This window comes from Lissotriton vulgaris, chromosome 1_1 (genome assembly GCF_964263255.1).
Source record: "Lissotriton vulgaris chromosome 1_1, aLisVul1.2, whole genome shotgun sequence".
NCBI lineage: Eukaryota > Metazoa > Chordata > Amphibia > Caudata > Salamandridae > Lissotriton > Lissotriton vulgaris.
In genome coordinates, this window is record NC_141685.1 from 504,226,480 (window position 1) to 504,248,453 (window position 21,974).

The 21,974-nt window shown below is 43.8% G+C and overlaps 1 protein-coding gene across 3 annotated transcripts in view; it reads right to left on the reverse strand.

Annotated features, from left to right (window-relative positions):
* Positions 1-21,974, reverse strand: part of ERICH3 (glutamate rich 3) — a 569,740-nt gene that overhangs the window by 185,367 nt on the left and 362,399 nt on the right. The gene's annotated exons all lie outside the window — the stretch shown is intronic.

Consider the following 21,974-nt stretch of genomic DNA (forward strand, 5'->3'; position numbering starts at 1 on the left):
ATGATGAGCTTGAAGAGAGAGGCACAATATATTAAAACATTCTAGAAATATTGCCAGCCCCAAATCTTCAAAGAAATCGTACATTTATTTTGGAAAAAATAGTCAGAGGTAATAATGAATTTGAAGAGAGAACATTTTCTGTATTTAAAATACTGATGCACTTTTATAAATAAACATTTCTGGCATTATGAAACCCATGTAAATAGCAGCACAATCCGTTCAGTTTGTAGAGAACTGTTTTCAAATAAACAGAAGCAACAATATATGTTACCTGAAACCGGAGCCACAGAATAAAACAACAATATATTAGTGTTTTTAAAATGACATTTGAAGGGAAATTGTTCAATTTAAAGGGCCAGTAAAATCTGTTGGCTTACTGACAGCAGCGGGGTGTTCCAAATAATGGAGGCCACACTGGAGAATGCTCAGACAGTAAGTGTATGCTGCCATACCAAGCATTGACAAAGATCTTCCAGTACTTAAAAAACATACAGCCCAAAGATGATCAAAAACCAAAATGAAAGCCAAGAAGGGAAATTAACACCAAAATCGACAGATTTAAATTGATCTGCAATGTACATGTTAGTCGATGTAGATCACAAAATGTATGTGATATGTGCTGGGGTGATAAATAAGTTATTCTGTTCTGTAAGTACTGTTTTTACATTGAATGAAGCTAATGACCTAATCATAGCACAGTAGACATTCAAAGAGAATGTCACTGGCAAATATGTTGATATAGGGGTACAAACTGTAGTGTTTTGGGCCCAAGGCCCACAAAGCGGTTAAATGATGACACAAGGACACCAAGGTATGGTACTAAAACTGGTCCCGGGCTCGAGCGCCCAGTTTCTTTTAATTGACAGGGCCACCTGACCAGTGACACCTCTGTTGGATGAGTGTGGGGTGGGTGTAAAGGCCAACCCTCAGGGAGTGGTTGGAAAACAGCTATGTGTCGGAAAACAAGTACGAGTACAACAGGAGACTACGGGGCATATTTACAAGGGCTTTATCTCTGCTTTTTTAAATTACAAAACCAAAAAAGTGGAGATAAAACCAGCGCCCTATTTACAGGAGGGTGCTAACATGCATAATCGCATGTTAGCACCCTTTTTCTCAACGCCTCACTTTGCATCTCCAATGAGATGAAAAGTGGGCGTTACTGGGTGTACCCCAGATGGACTACCTTGCAAATATCGCTGATGTTTACACAGCGATATTTACAAGGCAGCCCACATGATTTTAGCACACATTAGATTTTGGTAAAAATGGCCGTTTTAGCCAAAATCTAACGTCTGCTAAAAGCCTGACTTAGCCATCCCCAATATTGGGGTGGATTGTGCTGATACAACTCTGTGTGTCGTATCAGCAAGGTTATCTCCGTTTTGCAGGGAACATCGCTGGAAAACCAGTGATGTTCCCTGCAAAAGGGAGATAACCTCGCTATCTCTGGAATTTTTATCGCCCTGGAGTAACGTGTTGTTAATTACGCGCTACCAGGGTGATAAATACCAGAGATAGATGGCGATAATATAATTATCACTAAGCACGGCCAGCGATGATTATCGCTGGCCGTTGTTAATATGCCCCTACATTCCTCCCAAACTTTAATGAAAAATGAAAACGAGCCCAACCTGTGGGAATGAACAAAACAAATTAGACACAACCAAGTCTCTCAGCCTCGCGAGGCTAGGAGGTATTCAAGGCTGGATAGGGTGTTGGGTGGGGCAAGAAAAAGGTCAAATTGCTGCCAATGGAGTTGTGGAGTCTCCAGATGTCAGTCAATTTGTGTGCCGCCCAAAAGGCTTATAGTGCTTTATGAGATATAGGTGATCTGCAACAAAAACAGAGTGTCTGCCCAGGAGAGGGTTCATTGGCATGTTAAAATTGGCACCAAGGACAATCAGTGCTTCTGGAGAGAGAAGTGTAAGTTTGGAGCAAAGGTTATTCCAAAATTGTGGGTCGTCCGTGGTGGGGGGATTTCTGTAGAAGTGTGTTGTAGTTGTGTAATGACCCATCTACCATCGTTATCTGGTTCAGAAGAGATAATTGAAAGGCTGTAGATTTTGGATATTGGTTTAAGGACCCCATTTTTTTGGAGATAGTGGGAGAGCAGGTGATGCCTGAGACCCAACCTGTATGGAAGGATAGGGCTTCTTAATATCCAATGTTAGTCTCCTGTAAGACCACGTCGCACTAAAAGGAGTCTTTTCTATATTTTACAAGGTTCAAGGAAATCACTTTGAGCACAGTGGTATTAGAATCAGCCATTAGAATCCAACAGATTTGTGGCATGGGTGGTGCTGTGGAAGGCAATATAGTGTTTATTGGTCAAAAAGGGTTTATACAGGGCACATGACACAATGGCACTGCAAGAGAATCCAGGTAGTATAAGGGAAAGAATTGAACACTATGTGTAGGGTAGTCTTCTCCAAAAGGGAGAAAAAGTCTCGAGAGTCAAGGTGTAGAGTATAGGGTATTGGGATTCACTTGCAAGATGCAACCAAGATGCAATTAGAAAAAAAACAGAAAGGAAGGCACGGACCCGCTGCAACATTTACAATTTAGCAACATAGATACATTGATTGATTCAGGGGTATATATATATATATATATATATATATATATAGGCATATAGCAGTGAGTGGAATTATCATGGAGGGACGAAGAACATTGGTACGCAAGGCATACTGATACGGACAGGCATATTGTGACATATTGTGATGTAGAATGACATTCAAGAATATAAGGAAAGAGGAGGAGTAAGATTCACAGGGCTAAGCAATATGTTGGCTCAATGTGCAGGTGTACGATCAAGCGGAGGGGTTCAATCCTAATTTGAGGTTAGGGTTTGTATGTCTCATATTAAGGACAGCGCTCCTGGAGAATCATATAGTGTTAAAGTGCGTAGGAATTAGTAGTAGGATATTAGGCTCACTGGCAATGGTAGGGGGTTGTATGGAGTATAACGTAAGATAAAGCTATATACTTTGCGTAGGTAAAGAGCACATTGTGAGCCAGTGGTCATCAAAGATCTAGAGTGTCAGACACGCATAGCTTGTGTGAACATGTGTGAACATGTGTGAGCATAGGTGAACATGTGTAAGCAAGTGCAAGCATGCTGAACCTGAAAAATTAAACATTAGGCGGATCGAAGATATTAGAGATATTAAACATGTACTCAAGTGATACATAACTGTGTAATGTTACATTTTAGCATGCTGAAAAGAGATATAGGGTCATATGTATCATTCCAAATTGCGATCGCAATTGGGCTTAGTGGTATGTATTAATGAAAAACTGCATCGCAAAATTAGAAATCGCAAACTTTGCGATTCTCTATTTTGCTATTGCATTTAAGGAATCGCAAATTGTGGTTCCTTAAATGCAATGTAAGAAGCACAGAAAAAGTGCAATTTGGACCTACAGAATCGCAAATTACCACCAACTTCAAGTTGAAAAATGCATTTATTTGCATTGTTCAAAGTGCAATGTGGCGCACATACATGCCCGTAGGGCATGTATGTGCGCCACACGTGCACCCATGCTTATTTCAGGGGAGCATCAGGGTGTCCTTTTGACACCCTTGCAAACCTTGAAATTGCATTCTCAATTTGTGATTCTCTAATTGTTGATCGCAAATTGAGAATGTCGTCCCATTTATTCCTATGGGCATTTCGGCCCATAGGAATGAATGGGGAGGGTTTCCGAATATGTAGGATTCGCAAATCTTTTTGCAAATCCTACATACATCTCGTTTTGCAATTCTCAAATAGCGATTCTCTAAAATTCACTATTTGAGATTTGCAAAACCAAACTTTCATACATATGCCCCATAATGACTTAACAGGAGATATACATCATCCAAGAACTTATAGGACAATTTCGACTAAGTAGGATATTGTGAGATACCACAAAGGATATCGGTAGGTTAAGCTGGGTGAACCCTATATTGACAACTATGTTCAGCGAGTCTTCATGCAAGTCTCTGTAGTGTTGTCATGGAATACACATAAATCATTCGGCTTCAAGAACATTTGGGTCTTGCCATTTTAGATAATGTTGAATTAGGCTGGGCCAATAAAACAACACTGGATTGCTCTGTCTAGCAGTAGTCTCAGGTATAATCCTGAGAAATGTTGATCCATGCCAGATGAGAGACTTGACTTCCTTCATTTGTGATAGGGTTAGTTCAGAATGCTGGTAGCGCAGGGGGAGAAAAATGAGTGCATGTGGAGCTGTCATGTTCTTAGGTTTGCAAAAGGAAACCCTATGGGCTGGTTCAAGGAAAGCAGTAACAGAGGGCTTCTATTCCTTCTGACAGGCCAAACATCCTCAGGTTCCCATTCCTATTACAGTCGTCCGATTAGATTATTTCATGTTAGAGATTGTGCTGCCAATCGGTCTTCTATCATGCTTATGCAGTTTCCAGCATGTGTTACTCTCTGATTTAATTCCTTGAGGTCTCTTCTGATTGCAGCAACCTGTCTGTAGCATATCAGTATTAGTCTTGGTACTTTGAGCAATATTGTGGATGTCATTTCGTTTTTTAAGAATCATTTCAAGGGTGGTCTGGCTCTCATGTTTCTCCATGATGGGAGAGGCAGGGTTCAGAGCTTCATATTTATACCTTTTAAGGCCAGTTTTGCCTTTTTGTCTTTGTCCTTGAGTGACTTATGGTTATTCTGGTCAGCCATGTTTGCAGTAAGGCCAACAAGTAGGGAGATGGAAAATGGCATTGAACTAGTGAGGATTATGTTGAGACTGGTGGTATCGCCAGTTTAGTGGTTGTGGGTGAGTATTAGTCAGACAGCCTATCAGATCATGGGGGTTATAAGAGGTTTGTTGTAATCGTGTTATTCAGTCTCAGGTCAGATGTGCATATTCTCCCCTGAACCTGTGTAATCTTTGTAGTGCTTTGCAGAAAGTCTACTCATATAAATAAACAGCACAAAATACTTGTTAGAAAGTCAGGTTATAGGAAAAGACAGCACAAAATCAGCACAAGGTTCGCATGAGCTTTGTATGGCTTATAATCTGGTCCCGGGTAAGACTTGTGTTATAATCAAAGGCTCCTGTGGCCGATAGATACATCAGGCTAAGTCAGAGCACTTGATATGTGATTGGTGGTGACTGATTATGAGAGGGCGGTGGTGCCAGTGTTAATCCTTTATGATCTTTTGTTAATCCTCCGTGAGAGAAACAGGGCTACAGGGATCGGAGAGTCCCAGTAGTAAAGTTGGGCACACTGTGAGGCCTAGATGTCACAAGGTTAACGCTTGGATTAAGTTCAGGCGTGCTGATTCAGCAAAAATGAAGCATGCAATGAGACCTCAAAATAACTGACTGCAAAATCAGCAAGGGAGCAACTAGAGTAAAATGGACAGTAAGGCAGAGTATCTGCCTGTATTAGCAGTAGGATGGACGGGTGCTGCAGAGATAGTTGATGTAGGCCGTGGGATGAAAGCTGCAAATGTCACCCATCAGAGCACATAGCAGGAGCCAGGGAAGCAGGTAAGAGGACCCACTCCAGAGGGTATGGGAGGAATGGGGTCTCACCTCATTGCTGTAGCGTTGTTGCTGGGTGCTGTATGTGATGCAATCGCTATTAAACTCCATTAGTAATTTGTTGTGTGAATTTAAGAGCCTGAATAAGATCGGATCCGTAACGCTCAGTCCACCAATCCCTGAAGCGCCAATGCCACTTTATGGGTCGCAGTGCAGTGGAGCAAGAGAACAGTCTCCGCAGGAGCCAGGAGTCTCAGGGACCCTCCAGACAGTTACAACTCCATAGTGAGATTTTAGATCTCACGAGAGGTCACTGGAATATTGTCTAGGGGCGAGGAGTAAAGGTAATGCAGTGGCGGACTAAGCAGAGCTCAGTTAGGAGCCCACATCTTGCATGGATGCTTACCAGCCCCCCCAACCCCCCCACTAAAGAAAGTGTTATCATGCACTGGTTTTACCATCATGTACTGGGGCAAATTGAGTGCCGGGATTGTGAGACGGTGTGCTCCCACCCTCCTTCTGTTATAAAGATAGTTATGTTAATCTTAATGTTTAAAAGATAATGTAAGTCACACTAATACTACTCCTAACAGACCTATTTTTTTGCTGAGTGAATTTCATGAACACTTTTAACAATAGGGGTCTGATCGCTTAGCCCAAAACTTGGAGTGAATGAAGTGTAAATCTACAAATGTCTGACTGTTAAGTGATCTACGAGGGTACTCTTCAAGTCTTGTGTCAGCGGGTGCAAATGCATATGCCATATTGGAATCGTGCTATAATAGAAGGTCACTTATGGGAATTATTTTGAGCTGGCACATAGGAATTTAAGTTAAGGTGCTTGCAAATAGATGTATTCAGCTTTTGGAATGTAATTATTTATTTTACTTAAGGAAGTTCTATCATAAAGTCCCGGCATTGGAGAGGATTAGTTCTAAATCTACAAATGAGTGACCTTCCTGTGACACACTAGGATAAGGTGAAATAACTGTACTCTGGGATTAACACATTTTTTTTCACCCTATAATTATACATTTGCATCAGACTGGATCTATTGCCGATGGGTCTCATCATTCAGACCAATGATGTGGTATGTGGGTTGAAAAAACACATCATTGTTCCTTCTTAAAAAAATTCTTGAAATATCGAAGAATGGATGCCTATGCCTTTTCAATCACTACCCATTTCATATAATTTACAGAGTGATTCAATTTGATAGAGTAATTAGTAATTTTTGTTTTGCTGCCCCTACAGTAGATGGTATTTCTGTGTTCCAGATAACAAGTCTTAACCTTCGTGGTGGTCTTAACAATGTAGGTTACGTTACAGTGGCCTATGATCAAATAAATTAAATTACCTCTGTTACAATTACTATTGTACATTAGCAACCAAGTTGTTTCGAGGCACGGGTCTAACCCAAATTGTGATTCCGTAATGTGCTACCAAATCACAGTTTGGGTTTGATACATATGAAAAATGCCTTTTTATGATCTCAAATGGCCAGATTGTGCAATTCGGACTGTATTCGAATGCAAAAAAGCTTCATGCATCTGGCCCTGTGTAAGAAATTGGGTTATTGGTTGAAAGGGGTGGAATACCTACTCAAGCAACAACCACAGTCCTTGTCAGAGTGAACCACAAAAAGTCATCAAATTTAACTCTTCTTAACCCTCTGGTGGCTTGGCACAAAGGTAGACAGGCTTAAACTGAGAGACAATTTGTAACGTTTTATGCAGCATACAAACAGTAATAAAGTGAAAACACAACACAAGAAAAATCACACCCACACAATTTATAAAAATAGAGTACGTTCTAATAAATAAATTAACACCAAAATTACCAAAATCCAATTTTTAGAACTGGAGTTAGGATTTAAAAAAAAGTTTTTAATCTAGTTTTAACCGTGGGTATTTGGTCAAGCGAGACTGGGTCAAAATCAAAAGTTAAGGCTGACCGTGATGGAGCATGGGTCAGATAAAAGGGATGAGTAGGGCCCGTCTTGGCTTACCTTCAGACTTAGAAGACATTTTGGAACAATTTCTTGAGAAGTGAGAGTCTCAGCGGGGCAGGGCACCAGGCTGTATTCAATGACAAGTAATTGTCGATGGGGAGCCATTGGACAAGGTCTCCGCTAAGCCAATAATGATGGCAGGAAAAGCTAAGAGTGTGAAAATCTGAATTTTTAGGCAGGGAGGTCATCATCGTCAATGGGGTGCTGGTCACCGTCGAGCCCGGAGAAGATTACCACGGTCAACTTAGAAGTTTTTCTGGAGTTTGAAATACAGAAGTGGGACGTGGCTGTAGCCCATGAGGGCTCCACGGAGTAGGATACCATCATCAAGATGTCCGGCTAAAAGGATTTATTGCTGCATAGAAGAATGTTCTCAGGACACCCCGCGCCGCACGGCCCCCAGCTGTGTGTGTGCCCCCTCGTGTGCCCTCGCTGCTGCTCGCAGTCTCGTTCTGCCGTTCTGCCTGCCTCCCTAGATGTCTGCCTCACTGTACTGTCCCCCAGCTGTTTCGCTTTAAATTTGTGTTAAACTTGTTGTATTTTGTGCTTCATTTTGTTGAAAATTGTTGTATTGTGTACTTTTTCCCATTCTGCCGCCTGCCCCGCTTTCCGCTTCCCGCCACCGTTCTCGCGGCCACGCCCCCTTTTTCAGTGTCCTCCCCGCTCTCGCCTCCCAGCTGCTCCTCCCTCCCACTTAGCCTTAAATGGCGACCACAAGGACGCGCAGCGGTCACGTGCAGCGGGCGCGCCGATTGTGCGCCGAAGGCGCGCCAAAGGCAAGCCCGTCTGCGCCCGTCCGCGACTGGACCGCGCCCAGCACCAGAACCCCTGGCCCCCGAAGACGCCTGCCCACACGACGGACCGACGACGCCGCCACCCTCAACGCACTCAATGCCGGCCAAACCCCCGCCTGCTGCCGAGCCACCCCGAAACGCACCCACGGACCCTTCACCTGCCAAGCCTGCAAGTTCACCTGCATCCGGACCTGCACCGCACCCGCCAAGCCGAGCACCCGCGGCAACCACCTAAAGTGCATCCTGCTCAACACCTGCTCCGTCCACAGACACGCCATCGAACTCTGGAACCTGCTCGACACCACATCACCCGACGTCGCCTTCCTCACGGAAACCTGGATGAACACCTCGGCGCCCGACATCGCCATCGCCATCCCGGACGGATACAAGATCATCTGGAGGGACCGCGTGAACCAGACTGGAGGAGGCATCGCCATCATATACAAGAACACCATCCACATCACGACCGACTCCAGCGACACCTTCCCCACCGCCGAGCACCTCCACTTCCAGATACACACCGACCCAAAGACAACCCTCAGAGGAACCCTCGTCTACAGACCCCCAGGACCACGCACACAATTCAGCGAAGACATCACAGACTTCATCAGCCTGCACACCCTCCCCTCCGCGGACTACATCCTCCTAGGGGACCTCAACTTCCACCTGGAGAACAACAAGGACCGCAACACCGCCGCTCTGCTGGAAAACCTCGCAAACCTCGGACTCAAGCAACTGGTCAACACCCCCCACTCACTACGCAGGCCACACGCTTGATCCTGTCTTCTCATCCAGCAAGCACATCACCTTCAGCCACTCTACCGGACTTCACTGGACTGACCACATGTGCGTCCACTTCAGCTTCAGAAGAACAACGACCCACCACCACCCGCAACAGGCTCCTCACAGGAGCTGGAGCAAGATCACCGCCAAGCAGCTCCCCACCTCCCTCAGCCAGAACCCGCCCCCAAGCACAACGGACCCCAACGAAGCAGCCCGCAACTTCACACAGTGGCTGACCGATTGCGCAGACGACCTCGCGCCACTGATGAACCCTCCCAGCAGACCCAGAAGCAAGAAAGCCACCTGGTTCACCGACGAACTCAAGGACTCCAAGAAGAACTGCCGCACCCTCGAGAAAGCCTGGCTCCTCAACCAGACCACAGACAACATGACCACCCTCAAACAAGCCACCCGCAAGCACCACCAGCTCATCCGCACCACCAAGAAGAAAACACTGAAGGAACGACTAGACAACAACGCCCACGACAGCAAGGAACTCTTCAGCATCGTCAAGGAGTTCTCCAACCCCAGCACAGGCAACAACGACATCACTCCTTCTCAAGACCTCTGCGACTCTCTCGCCTCGTTCTTCCACCTCAAGATCGCCGACATCCACAACAGCTTCGGCGCACCATCCACGCACCCTACCGTCGAACCAACGCCCTCCCACCGCCACCTTCCGCACCTGGACCACGGTGACCACCGAAGACACAGCCCGCACAATGAACAACATCCACTCCGGATCTCCGACCGACCCCTGCCCCCACCATGTCTTCAACAAGGCCGACTCCATCATCGCACCCCAACTGCGGGACATCATCAACATCTCCTTCGACACCGCCACCTTCCCGGAGAGCTGGAAGCACGCCGAGCTCAGCGCCCCACTGAAGAAACCAACAGCGGACCCCACTGACCTCAAGAACTTTCGCCCCATCTCGCTCCTCCCTTTTCCTGCCAAAGTCATCGAGAAGACCGTCAACAGACAGCTTGCCGCCTTCCTCGAGACGAACGGATCCCTTCACCCCTCGCAGTCCGGTTTCTGAGCCAACCACAGCACCGAGACCGCCCTCATCGCAGCCACCGACGACATCAGAACCCTGCTCGACAACGGGGAAACAGCGGCCCTCATCCTCCTGGATCTCTCCGCAGCGTTCGACACGGTCTGCCACCGCACCCTAGTCCAACGCCTGAGCAACACAGGTGTCCAAGAGAAGGCTCTGGAATCGATCATCTCGTTCCTCGCCGGAAGAACACAGAGAGTCCGCCTCCCCCCGTTTCGATCCAGACAGCCGAAGTCATCTGCGGCGTACCGCAAGGATCATCACTCAGCCCCACCCTCTTCAACGTCTACATGAGACCCCTTGCAGCCATCGCATGCCAACACATCCTCAACATCATCAACTAGGCTGACGACACCCAACTGATCCTCTCCCTCACCAGTGACCCCGCCAACGCCAGAACTAGCCTACACGAAGGGATGAAAGACGTCGCCGAGTGGATGAAGAACAGCCGCCTGAAACTGAACTCAGACAAGATGAAAGTCCTCATCCTGGGACCATCGCCCTCTGCCTGGGATGACACCTGTGGCCCCCGGGCCCTAGGCAGTGCACCCAAGCCAACAGACCACGCACGCAACCTGGGCTTCATCCTGGACTCCTCCCGCTCGATGACCAGACAAGTCAACGCCGTCTCCTCATCATGCTTCAACACCCTACGCACGCTCCGTAAGATCTTCCGATGGATCCCGACCGAAACCAGGAAGACGGTCACCCAGGCACTCGTCACAAGCCGACTGGACTACGGAAACACCCTCCACGCCGGAACCACAGCCAAGCTACAGAAAAGACTCCAACGCATCCAGAACGCCTCCGCCCGACTCATCCTGGACATCCCCGACGCAGCCACATCTCCGGACACCAGAGGGACCTGCACTGGCTCCCCGTCAGCAAGAGAATCACGTTCAGACTCCTCACCCACGCACACAAGTCCCTCCACGACCTGGGCCCCAAGTACCTCAACGACCGCTTGACCTTCTACACGCCCACCAGCCAGCTACGCTCGACAAGCCTCACCCTCGCCGCCGTACCACGCATCTGAAGAGCCACCGCTGGAGGAAGATCCTTCTCCTACCTGGCGGCCAAGACATGGAACTCCCTCCCCACCCACCTCCGGCTGACCCAGGACCATCTCGCCTTCAGGAGACAACTCAAGACCTGGCTGTTCGAGCAATAGCAGACCACCCTTCCCCCAAGCGCCTTGAGACCCTCCGGGTGAGTAGTGCGCTATACAAATGCTATGATTGATTGATTGATTGATTGAAGTGGGAGATGTGGCAAAGTAAATGCCACCGGTGATCCACATTCATTGAATCGTCTTGCAGGTAAGTTCTAGTCTCCTGCTGGTTCTCAGAACAGTTTATGCTGGAAAATGTTCTAAATCTCTAGTATTTGATTTTGGTAGGAGGAGGGCAATTTAGCATCACACCATGGGCCTTGTTCACAAAAGTAAACATACACCTTTGTGTAAGTTTATGATTTTTTCCTATAAGTAACTTTACGACTGCGAAGTCTCCGCACACAAAAAGAAAAGACAGTCCCATCTTATTTAAATGCGGAGACTCCACATTCGTAAAGATACTGCTTGTAAAATATGTTTTTGAATAGAAAACAACCATAAACTTACACAAAAGTGTAAGTTTATCTGACCCCAAGGGTCCAGGACATCGGATGGGAGAGGGGGCACTTCCTGGGGGCTATGACTCACTTCAGCAGGGACCAGCAGGCAGATGAGTTCCAGGAGCTCTGGAGCTTGTTTTGCCCCTGTAACTCAGACAGGAGGTCAGTCAGCTTGCACATGGAGTCACTCTGGTGGTCCTGGATTCAAGTAGCAGGTTTCCTTCCTCAGGTCGCATGGAAGTCCTTCCAGCAGCAGGTAGGCATGGCGATCCTTCTTCTGAGTCTTCCACAAGTCCAGAAGTGATCTGACTTGGGCTCTGAAGGTGTCACATTTTTATCACGAGTGCCAGTGTCCCCTCTTTCATAGTGCCTCTGTTGTAACTTAAATAGAGCTTTTACAGTGAAAAACGTATATGATAATTTTTTTTGCACAAGCTGTTTGGGGTGTCTCAAGAGTGGGTTTAGCTGTACTGGGCAGTGGGGAGGGATATTTGCTGTTCCAGGGCTGTTTGTTTAATGAGTGCTTCTCATTTCAGGTTGACCATGTCTGAATTAGTTCCCCACAAATGAAGGCTTGTCCCCTCTCCCTATGGTGAGGTTAAAGTGTGGTGACTCTTTTGACAATCCCCTGCAGCTTATGTTTAGCTGCTGGTGATTTAAATCTAGAGGTGTTGAGGACTATGAGATGCTATATCAGAGCAGAGTTATATTGCGCCATGATGGGACGTGCTGTTTGGTATGATGTCTTTCTTAGATATGTGCTGCATGAGGAAGGCAGAAATCAAATAAAATCTATTCTTGTGCTGGTACCATGTATTCAAGAGGTAAAGGTATAATCTTGGAGTGTGTAAACCACCAATGGTCTGTTAATGAATAGTTTGTCATTCTGATTCCTATAACGTGTCTCTCCCTGGGTCTGAGCGTAGTGTTGTGGTCTGTCTTTTCTAAAAATGGATCTAGGACCAGATTCCAGTCCATTCCTAATATCACATTGGCTTTGGACATGGAATTAGGATTCTGTCTATCTCACAGAGGAGATGGGATTTTTCACCTGTTGGGGTGTATAGACCCCACGATCAAGGTATATTAGGGAATTTTGGCCTTGATAAGTATATAGTATCCCCTCTTGTCAACCCATATGTTGAATACTCTAAGTGAAAGGCTTTGTAGATCGGGATAGCCACACCTACCTTGCAACATGGGTGTGCCGTGTAGTGCCATCCGAGGATCTTGATACGTGACAGGCATGCTACTGTCTCCCCACCCAGGCTCTTTTGAGTTTTTCACTCTCGTCATGTGAGAAATGTGTTCTGAGGGCACTGGTTAGGAGATGTTAGAATTTTTTCATGACTTATATAATGGGTTAAGTCATTCACAGTTAAAGATAGGATAATTAGATGCTTTGCGTTTTCATTGGGTACTTGTAGGCAGAATCAAGCTATTGAGTGAGTATTAACAGCCATACTCAGTATAATGGATGATGTGCGTGTCTGCATGGGTATCTGAGCGGTACTAGGTATGCCCACAAGCAGAGCAGTAAGCTAGTGTTTTGTGATGTTAGCTGATGTGAGTACTGTATTATCCGAAATCGAAAACCTCTGAATTAGGTCAGTTGAAAATATAAGGAATAATATACCCTACCATACACAATATGAAGAATGTATTATCAGTATTATCTCCTTTGCAGGAGGACACTTTGGTGTTGTTGGGTGTGCTACTGTTAATGGGTGTGATGGCTGTCTCTCTATAAGGAGGACTGCTCTGCACAACACCTACTTAGAGTCTATCAAGTAATACTCTAGAGTTGGGCTACCGTTGTTTCAGAACCCTCCCAGGGAAGTGCAAGTGTGTTATAAAGATGTTTGGAGCTACTTTGTGATTCCTCCTATGGTAAACTAATATTCAGTTTAGCAATAGCCTTGATTGCCCTGCCAGTGCATTCATCAGTGTCTACAACATTATTTGTGGTATAGTAGAACTTTAATCCCTTGAAGTGTCCTGGTTTGACGCAGCTGATACACCCCAACTGCAAATATTTATATATGTCCATACCTATACTGACGGTTGTCTCACAAACCTGTGGCCAGGAGCCGTGATAACTTGTCACGCGGTGTGGGTTTTCAGTCCCTTTGGTTATAACTTTGTCCTGAGGATGTACGTTGTTACAACGCATGCTTTTACCACGCATGCCTTTACAACGCAGGTTTTTCAACGCAAGTCGTTACAACGACTTGCGTTGGGGGGTGCTGGATAGTGAATAGTTTAATTTACTATTCCAACTCCAGTCCCCGTGGATAGTAGGGAAGGTGTTGGATAGTAAATTAAACTATTACCTATCCTAGAGCGCCCCCCAGCGCAATTTGTTGTAATGATTTGCGTTGAAAAACCTGCGTTGTAAAGGTACTGCGTTGTAAAGGTACTGCGTTGTAAAAGTTGCGTCATAAAGGATGTTTCCCCTGTCCTGATGCCAACTTCCTGGTTACATCTTCCAGCCTATTTCTTTCCTGTAACACAGACTGGCTCAATTGTTCCATAAATGAGTTCTTACATGGCATAGTTTTGTGCCAGCAGAGGGGTCATTTTCCTATGAGATGTCCAATATTATGTAGTGTAGTGTCCTCTGTATAAATAAAAGCTCAGGAACCAGGAACATAAGTCAGGAGGTATTTATTAAACCTCAGCCACAGGAGACAGCATAACAACTGACCAAGAGAGAACACAATCAATGCATGGTTCCAGAACCACTACAGGAATGGTTCCAGGTACATTTAAAGATACAGTAAGAAATAAGTAAGCACCATCACATATCTCCCCCCAACAGAAAAATAAGAACAATGACTAAAAAGAAAACGAAACTATAACTGTGATAAAGGTGAAAGAGTCATAAAGCATAGTCTCTCAAATAAGAGGGTGGTCTACGTATTCTTTGACATCTGGAGGGAAACAAGGATAAGTTAATATCATTGGCAGGATTGGAAAACGAATGAGATAAACCTTGTTTATCGTGAGAGAGATCAGGTACAGGTAATCTTGACTTAACGACAACAATCCTGCTTTTATTCCAAATTCTACCATCCTCTGTTTTAATGGCATTTCTGAATATTTTCACAACTGCTTTCACATCAGAGAATTTGGACCAAGTTCTACAACCAACAGGAGCTTTGATACGAACTAGATCACCAACAAGAATTTTCTGAGCATTTACACACTTTCTTTTATCAAAATAAATCTTTCTCTCATCTTGCTTCTTCTCCTCCCTCCTTCGCCATTCACCTATTCCATTATCGACCAGACCTTTATTAAGATCCATCCAACCAGGACACAGATAGGTGTTGGGAGCCCTTCCTTTAAACAAAACAAAGGGAGATCTACCTGTAGTCGTGTGGGGAGCATAGCCATAAGCATTTATTCTGCCTTGAAGGACAGATTTCCAATTTAACCCAGATGATCTTGCTAATTGTATAGCCTCCTTCAGGGTTTTATTGACCCTCTCAACAGCACCGTTGGTTTATGGGTGATATAAAGAACATTTTTTATGTACAATACCAGATTTTTCCAAAAATTCTTCAAAAACCCTCAAACAAAATTGTGGTCCATTATCTGATAAGAGACTATTAGGGAAACTTTATTTTTTAAAGATGGAATCCAGAAACTTTATTACCTCTTCAGATGTGATCTCCCTTACAGCGCTCACCTCAATCCATCTGGAATAAAGGTCCATAAGAACTAAAAGATAAGGTGTATCACTTACACCTGACAAAGGACCAACTATATCTATGGCTAGTTCATCCCAAGGATGTCTTGGAAGAGATCTCTTAACCATTGGCATTTGTCTAGTTTTTAAAATGTTATCACTGGCAGAGCATTCTGGACAATCTCTCACTAACCTTTCTATCTCCAAATCCATCCCTGGCCACCAAAACTGCATGCGTAAAATTTCTTTGGTTTTCACAATACCAAGATGCCCAGAGTGAGCATGGGATAAAAGTTTCTTTCTAATACCTAGTGGAGGAACCATTTTTGTTCCCCGAGTTAAAAACCCAGAGTGAATAGAAAGTTCATCAGAAACCAAGGTCCACGGTTTCTCTAAGCGAGAATTATTGCTCAAGGAAAGCATTACTCTTTTAACTTTTTCATCTTTTTCAAGTTCATCTCTCCACTCCTTTTCTTCAATCGCTCCCTCTGTAATCTCACACACATTTATAGAGTCATCACAACAACCTACAACATCATCTTCTTCAAAATTCTCTTTCCCAACCATTCTTGAGAGACAATCAGCAGATTTGTTTGATACACCTGGAATATAATCAACAGAGAAATCAAACTCTTGTAACGAGACAATCCATTTTCTAATTCTTGATGAAATCGAATCCAATCCCTTCTTATCAAAAATTTCTTTTAACGGTTTATGATCTGAGAAAACCAAAATCTTTGTTCCCCAGATTAGGTTCTTTAATTTTCTCAGAGCCCAATAGATGGCAAGGGATTCTTTTTCTATAACAGAATAATTTAATTCTGAACCCCTTAAACATCTTGAAGAACAGCAAACCAAGTTGTCCTTCCCATTTCTTTTTTGTATTAGGACAGCACCAAGTCCTTTTTCACTTGCATCAGTGAATAAAATTGTAGGTAGACCTGGCACAAATGCCTGAAGAGAGGGAGCCTTGTTCAATTCAGATTTAATTCCTACAAACTCAGATTTACATTCATCAGACCACACATACTCCACATTCTTCGACGTCAACCTTCTCATAAACTGTGTTTTATCTGCAAAATTAGGGATGAACTTTCCATAGAACTCCACCATACCAAGGAAGGAAATTAATTCCTCCTTATTCTCTGGATCTTTTATTTTGTTGATGGTGTCAACTAATTCTTTTTTTGGAAAGATGCCTTTGTCAGTTATTCTATGTCCTAAGTAATTTACTTCCTTCACACCAAACTTACATTTTTTTTTTTTTAGTGTCATACCTGCATCCTCCAAACGTTTAAGGACAGCACACACACGACCAAAATGTTCCTTTGAACTATTTCCGTAAATAAGTAGGTCATCTTGGTAACATCTTACACCAGATATTCCCTTTAAAATTCTTGCCATGATCCTTTGAAAGACGGAAGCCGCTGACACAAGGCCAAACGGCATCCTTTTATACCTAAAAGTGCCCATGGGGGTGATAAAGGCAGTTAAGTCCTGAGAATAATCATCTAATACAACCTGATGATAGGCTGAGGCAAGATCTAGTGTGGTGAAGTATCTGGCACCTTCAAGAGTACTAACCATTTCATCAATATTCGGAAGGGGAAACTTGTCCACAACTACTTCCTTATTTAATGCTCTTAAATCTACACAGAGCCTAATCTCACCAGTTGGCTTCTTAACTATGACAACGGGAGCCAACCACTCAGTAGCCTCCACTTGTTCAATGACATCATTCTTTAACAATTTGTCTATTTCTTATTTTACCTTATCCTGTTCCATCAATGGTATTCTCCTAACTTTCGCTATGACAGGAACAGCATTCTCTCTTAATCTAATGTGATGCTTATAACCTTGCAAGCAACCTAAATCCTCTCTAAATACTTTTGGAAATTTACTAGCTAGATCCTCTCCCAATTCCTTATTTGACTCATTCCTCTCCACTATATCTACTTGATGAATTTGTACTTGTGGATCTGCATTTGGATCTAAAGTTACACCAAGTTGCCCTTGATGTACCCAACCCAACAAGATGTCAACCTTCTTTGCCACATATATTTTTCCTACAATAATTCTGCTCCCAAGTTCAATCTCCGCCATGAAACAACCAACCATTTTAATTGGATTATCTGAGATTACCCAAGAGGCCTAACATCCGATCTCATTAGTCTTACTTTACCAGCAAAATGATTATTGAATAATTCTTCATCAATTAAGGTAATACGAGAACATGAGTCGAATTTAAAATCAATCATTACATTTCCTACTTTTACAGGATGAATTGGATGATCACCTTCCTCACATTTTATCTCAAATGTAACAGTTCTGACTTGTGGTTGGGACTGATTCCAACGTTTTCTAGCCATATCAGGTTTAAACATTTTTGTTCTGCAACATTTACCATAATGTCCCTTCTTGCCACACACATTACATATGATTCTTAAAGCAGGACAACCTGGAGAATTAGCTAGATGGCCTATTTGGCCACATCTAAAACATGCAAATTTATTACTTTGTCCTAAAAGATAGTTTTGAGACATAGGATTTGTAGTAAAATCATCTTTTCCTGAGACAGACTGAGTTTCATTCTTCTCATGTTTTTTGACTTGACATATAACTTCTTCAACCTTTGTGTCTTCTTTCTTTTCAACGATAGATGTTTTATCCTTTTCTTTTTTTAATTCACCAACGCACTTTGTCATGTGTTCTACTTGTTTAGCTATTGCTAAAACTTCTTCGAGGGGTGGTTCATCCTTTAACCAGAGTTCTTTTCTTATTTCGTCATGAGCACATCTGAGCACAAATTGATCCCTAATCCTTTCATCGAGTGTTAAGCCAAAATTGCAAGAGGAAGCTAGTTTTCTTAATGAAGAAACATAGTCTTCTACAGTTTCATCTCTCTTTTGTTCCCTTAATCCGAAGTGATAGCGTTCCATAATGGTACTTATTCTTGGAAGATAGTGTTTACCCAGTTGGGCAATCGCAATTTCGTATTCATTTAAATTACGCTGTTCTCCAGCAGAAAGATCAGGGAGATGCTCTAAGACGTCTTGACCTTCTCCTCCCAGGCAATGTAAGAGAAGGGCTAGCTTCCTTTCTGCACTGAGGTTAGTTCCACAAACTCTTGCATAGTTGGCAAAAATCTTTTTCCATTTTTTCCACTTTATATTGGGTTCTCCTGGAGTATTTAAAAAAAATGCGGGTTGAGTTACATTTTGCATGTCGATGACCTCTTTTTATCTCTTTTATGCTGTAATTATATCAAATTCTTTATTATTTTCCTTTTAAAGAGAAGAATGGAACCTTCTTTTTTTTTTTTTAGAGAAGAGAGAATGTTCACAACAATCAGACTTTGTTCTCAGAATCTTACTCTCTCCAGCCGTGTTCTTTTCCTCTGGAGTAAAAGATTGTTGAGCAAAGAAGATTATAGAATCCTTCAACAATGGTTAGAGTAGAATGTTGTTATCTAGATTCTGTCTTCTTCTCTTGTACACGTAAATCAGTTTAATTATATGCAAAAGAAGATTCTGTTTGATGACAATGCAACATTTGATAATTGCGCGAGAAAAAGAAACATTCTTTTATTTCAGCGCGTTGCGTTTTTAAAACGAGACGTCAGAGGGCGCTGTTTCATCACAATTGCACGAGCAGAGTAGCGCGAGCAAAGCAAACCAAGCGCGAGCGTTGCTCGTTGTGTCAATTTCATATACACAGCGCGAGTAGCGCGAGCAAAGTAAATCAAGCGCGAGCGTTGCTCGTTTTGTCAATTTCACATGAAGATTGTTCTTTTCTTTCTAATTTAATTATTCTCCTCGAGAAGCCTCCCGCCTTACTCCTCACCACCTTTAATTATAACGCCCGCTGGGAAGACTCCGCTTCCTTCTTCTTTAGATTAACTGCCGCTGGAGGAGAAGGGGAAATCTTCTTCTTTTCTCTCTGTGTTGAGGTGGGATGTGGGTTCACCCGATCGTCGCCATAAAAATGTAGTGTCCTCTGTATAAATAAAAGCTCAGGAACCAGGAACATAAGTCAGGAGGTATTTATTAAACCTCAGCCACAGGAGACAGCATAACAACTGACCAAGAGAGAACACAATCAATGCATGGTTCCAGAACCACTACAGGAATGGTTCCAGGTACATTTAAAGATACAGTAAGAAATAAGTAAGCACCATCACATGTAGCAGCTGTTCCAGTTGAGCTGGGTCAGCAAATTATTTGGTGCAGTCGTCCTTAGAAATTATCATAAATGCAGGGTCTAAAAGTTCATAACGGATGTCAAGCTGCTTCAGCCGTGTTCTAGGAGAAAAGAACCACTTCAGTTTTTGCATTGCCTCATGTGAGAAATCTTGGTGCACGTGGATCTTGTGACCCTCGAAATAAAAAACACATTGCTGTTTGGCCTTCGTGATAACCGCTTGTATTTGTTAGTGGCGTAAAAAGCAGACAATAATTTGTGTTGGAGAGTCTGTGCCTAGGCAAATCCGAAACCTGATCTTGTGAACTCTCTGAAGTTCTAATGGCGGGTTGAACTCCAGTTTAGTGATTTTCGGTATGAAGCACAAAATGAAGGTCATGATGTTGACTCCTTCCTTTTTTCCAGAATGCCTGAGAAGCATAAGTTGTCTGGTCTGTTTCTGTCTTCTGTTATTTCATTCTGCATGTGCCAAAAAACCCAGTCCCAGTCTGTGGCTTAAATAACAGTATGGTCAATTCTAGCTAGCTAGTGCTTCTTCGAGGTGACGAATGTCCTGAAAGTCGAGAGCTTTCATCTGATGGAAGCGATTTCAGACAAGCTCTTTTAAAGGTGTTATCACTAATCACAAATATACAGACTTCCAGCCCCGTCAATTCTCTGTGAATGGTTTCTAAAGCAGCATCATGTGCCATCATGTCCTGAACGTGAGGCTTTTGTGGTTTGTCAGTAACTTCTTTCGTGAATAAGTGCGGTTGAGCTGATTTCAACATCAGGGTGAGCAGTAAATGGTTATTACTGGCTGCCTTTCCCCTCCGCTCATGAAATGCTTCTGGTTGGCATTTGAGTCACAACTCAAGAGTAGGTGGGTTGTCTGGAATATTCTTGCCCCACGTCCTTATAAACAATGATGATTAATGATAGTGATGAGGCATACTCAATAATAAGAGTCCAGATAATGTAGATGAACTTTTACTCAGGTGGTGAGGGTCATGGAGATGTGTGAAGTCATGCCTGTTGAGTGGCCCGTTCTGAAATAAACAAGGGGCAGCGGCCCACTCCGCGACGCTATGAATGTGGACTCAATCCTCAGGTTGATGGCCCTGTATTTGTTTATTCCTTTATAGTTGCGGCGTTTTGGAGAGGATGGGTTGCAGGTTAGGTATGTTTCTCCGAGCTTCAGTTGCCTTATCCTTAACTGGATTAGAGGCCATGCGCTGAGAATCAGTTATTTCAGAGATGGGTAAACTGCTTAAGTCCTCCTGTGGTGCAAGGGAACACATCTAGAGTTGTCTAGAGGGAAGTCATCACAGTTCTGGACAGTAGGCCTGCATTAGTTAGTGTTTCACTCCTGCACTATAAATCCCATTTGCCAATGGGGTGTTTACCCTCTTTCTACAGCCAGGAATCCCAGGTAAACCAGGCCTGAGCAACTCTTCTGGTCTCTTTTCGAGCCTCGAGAGTTCTCACTCACAAAACCAAACTGAAGCCTGAAGGTAAGGTATTTTGGACCCGTTTTCTGGTGGCACATGCCTCAAGGGTCTTTCATTGCCCCTCCATCACTCCACCTCGCCATCCGCCGCTGGGTGCGACGCCACTGTGGATCGAAGCATCAAGTGCTCGGTGTGCTCCTCTGATCTAGGGGTTTCTTTGAAGATGTTTTTCAGCTCCACCATCCACTTTATGGGCAATGTGAAGGGCAGTACCTGCAGAGCTTCACAGAGGCACCCCCATCTTTCTTGGAGACAAACTCCATACCCCCTCATTCCCATTTCTTGATCGTTCTATCCAAACTGGTTCTCTCTTTGGCCTTCTGTTGATTTGTATTGTTTCTCTTTTTCTACCTACCTTTCTTCACTCTCGCTTCTTTTCTCCATCTTTTACTCATGTTGTTTTTGTATCATAGCCTTTCACCATTCCCTCAAACCTATTTATCGCTGACATCATGAAGGTGAAACGAATAGACAAAAATAGCAGGCAGCAAGGAACACAAAACCCAATGAAAAAAACGAATGGAGGATTGTAAATGGATTACAGGGCAAGCGGAATAATATGGCATTGTATGATGGAGCAAGGTTTCATACGTAAAGAGACTTGCTCAGATTCAATCCTCTCGAAATAACAAGTAATCCATTAATCAATATATTTTCTCTTACTAATAATTGCACCACACAACATTTCTAGTATCTAGGGGAAGCTTGACAATGTTATTTTACTAACAGTAACCCGTGTGTCCTAAAATGGCCGCCAAAACCAGAGGAACTTTACTATGTATGCGTCTGCCACACTTAAGTGGTGTGACGTATCTTTGC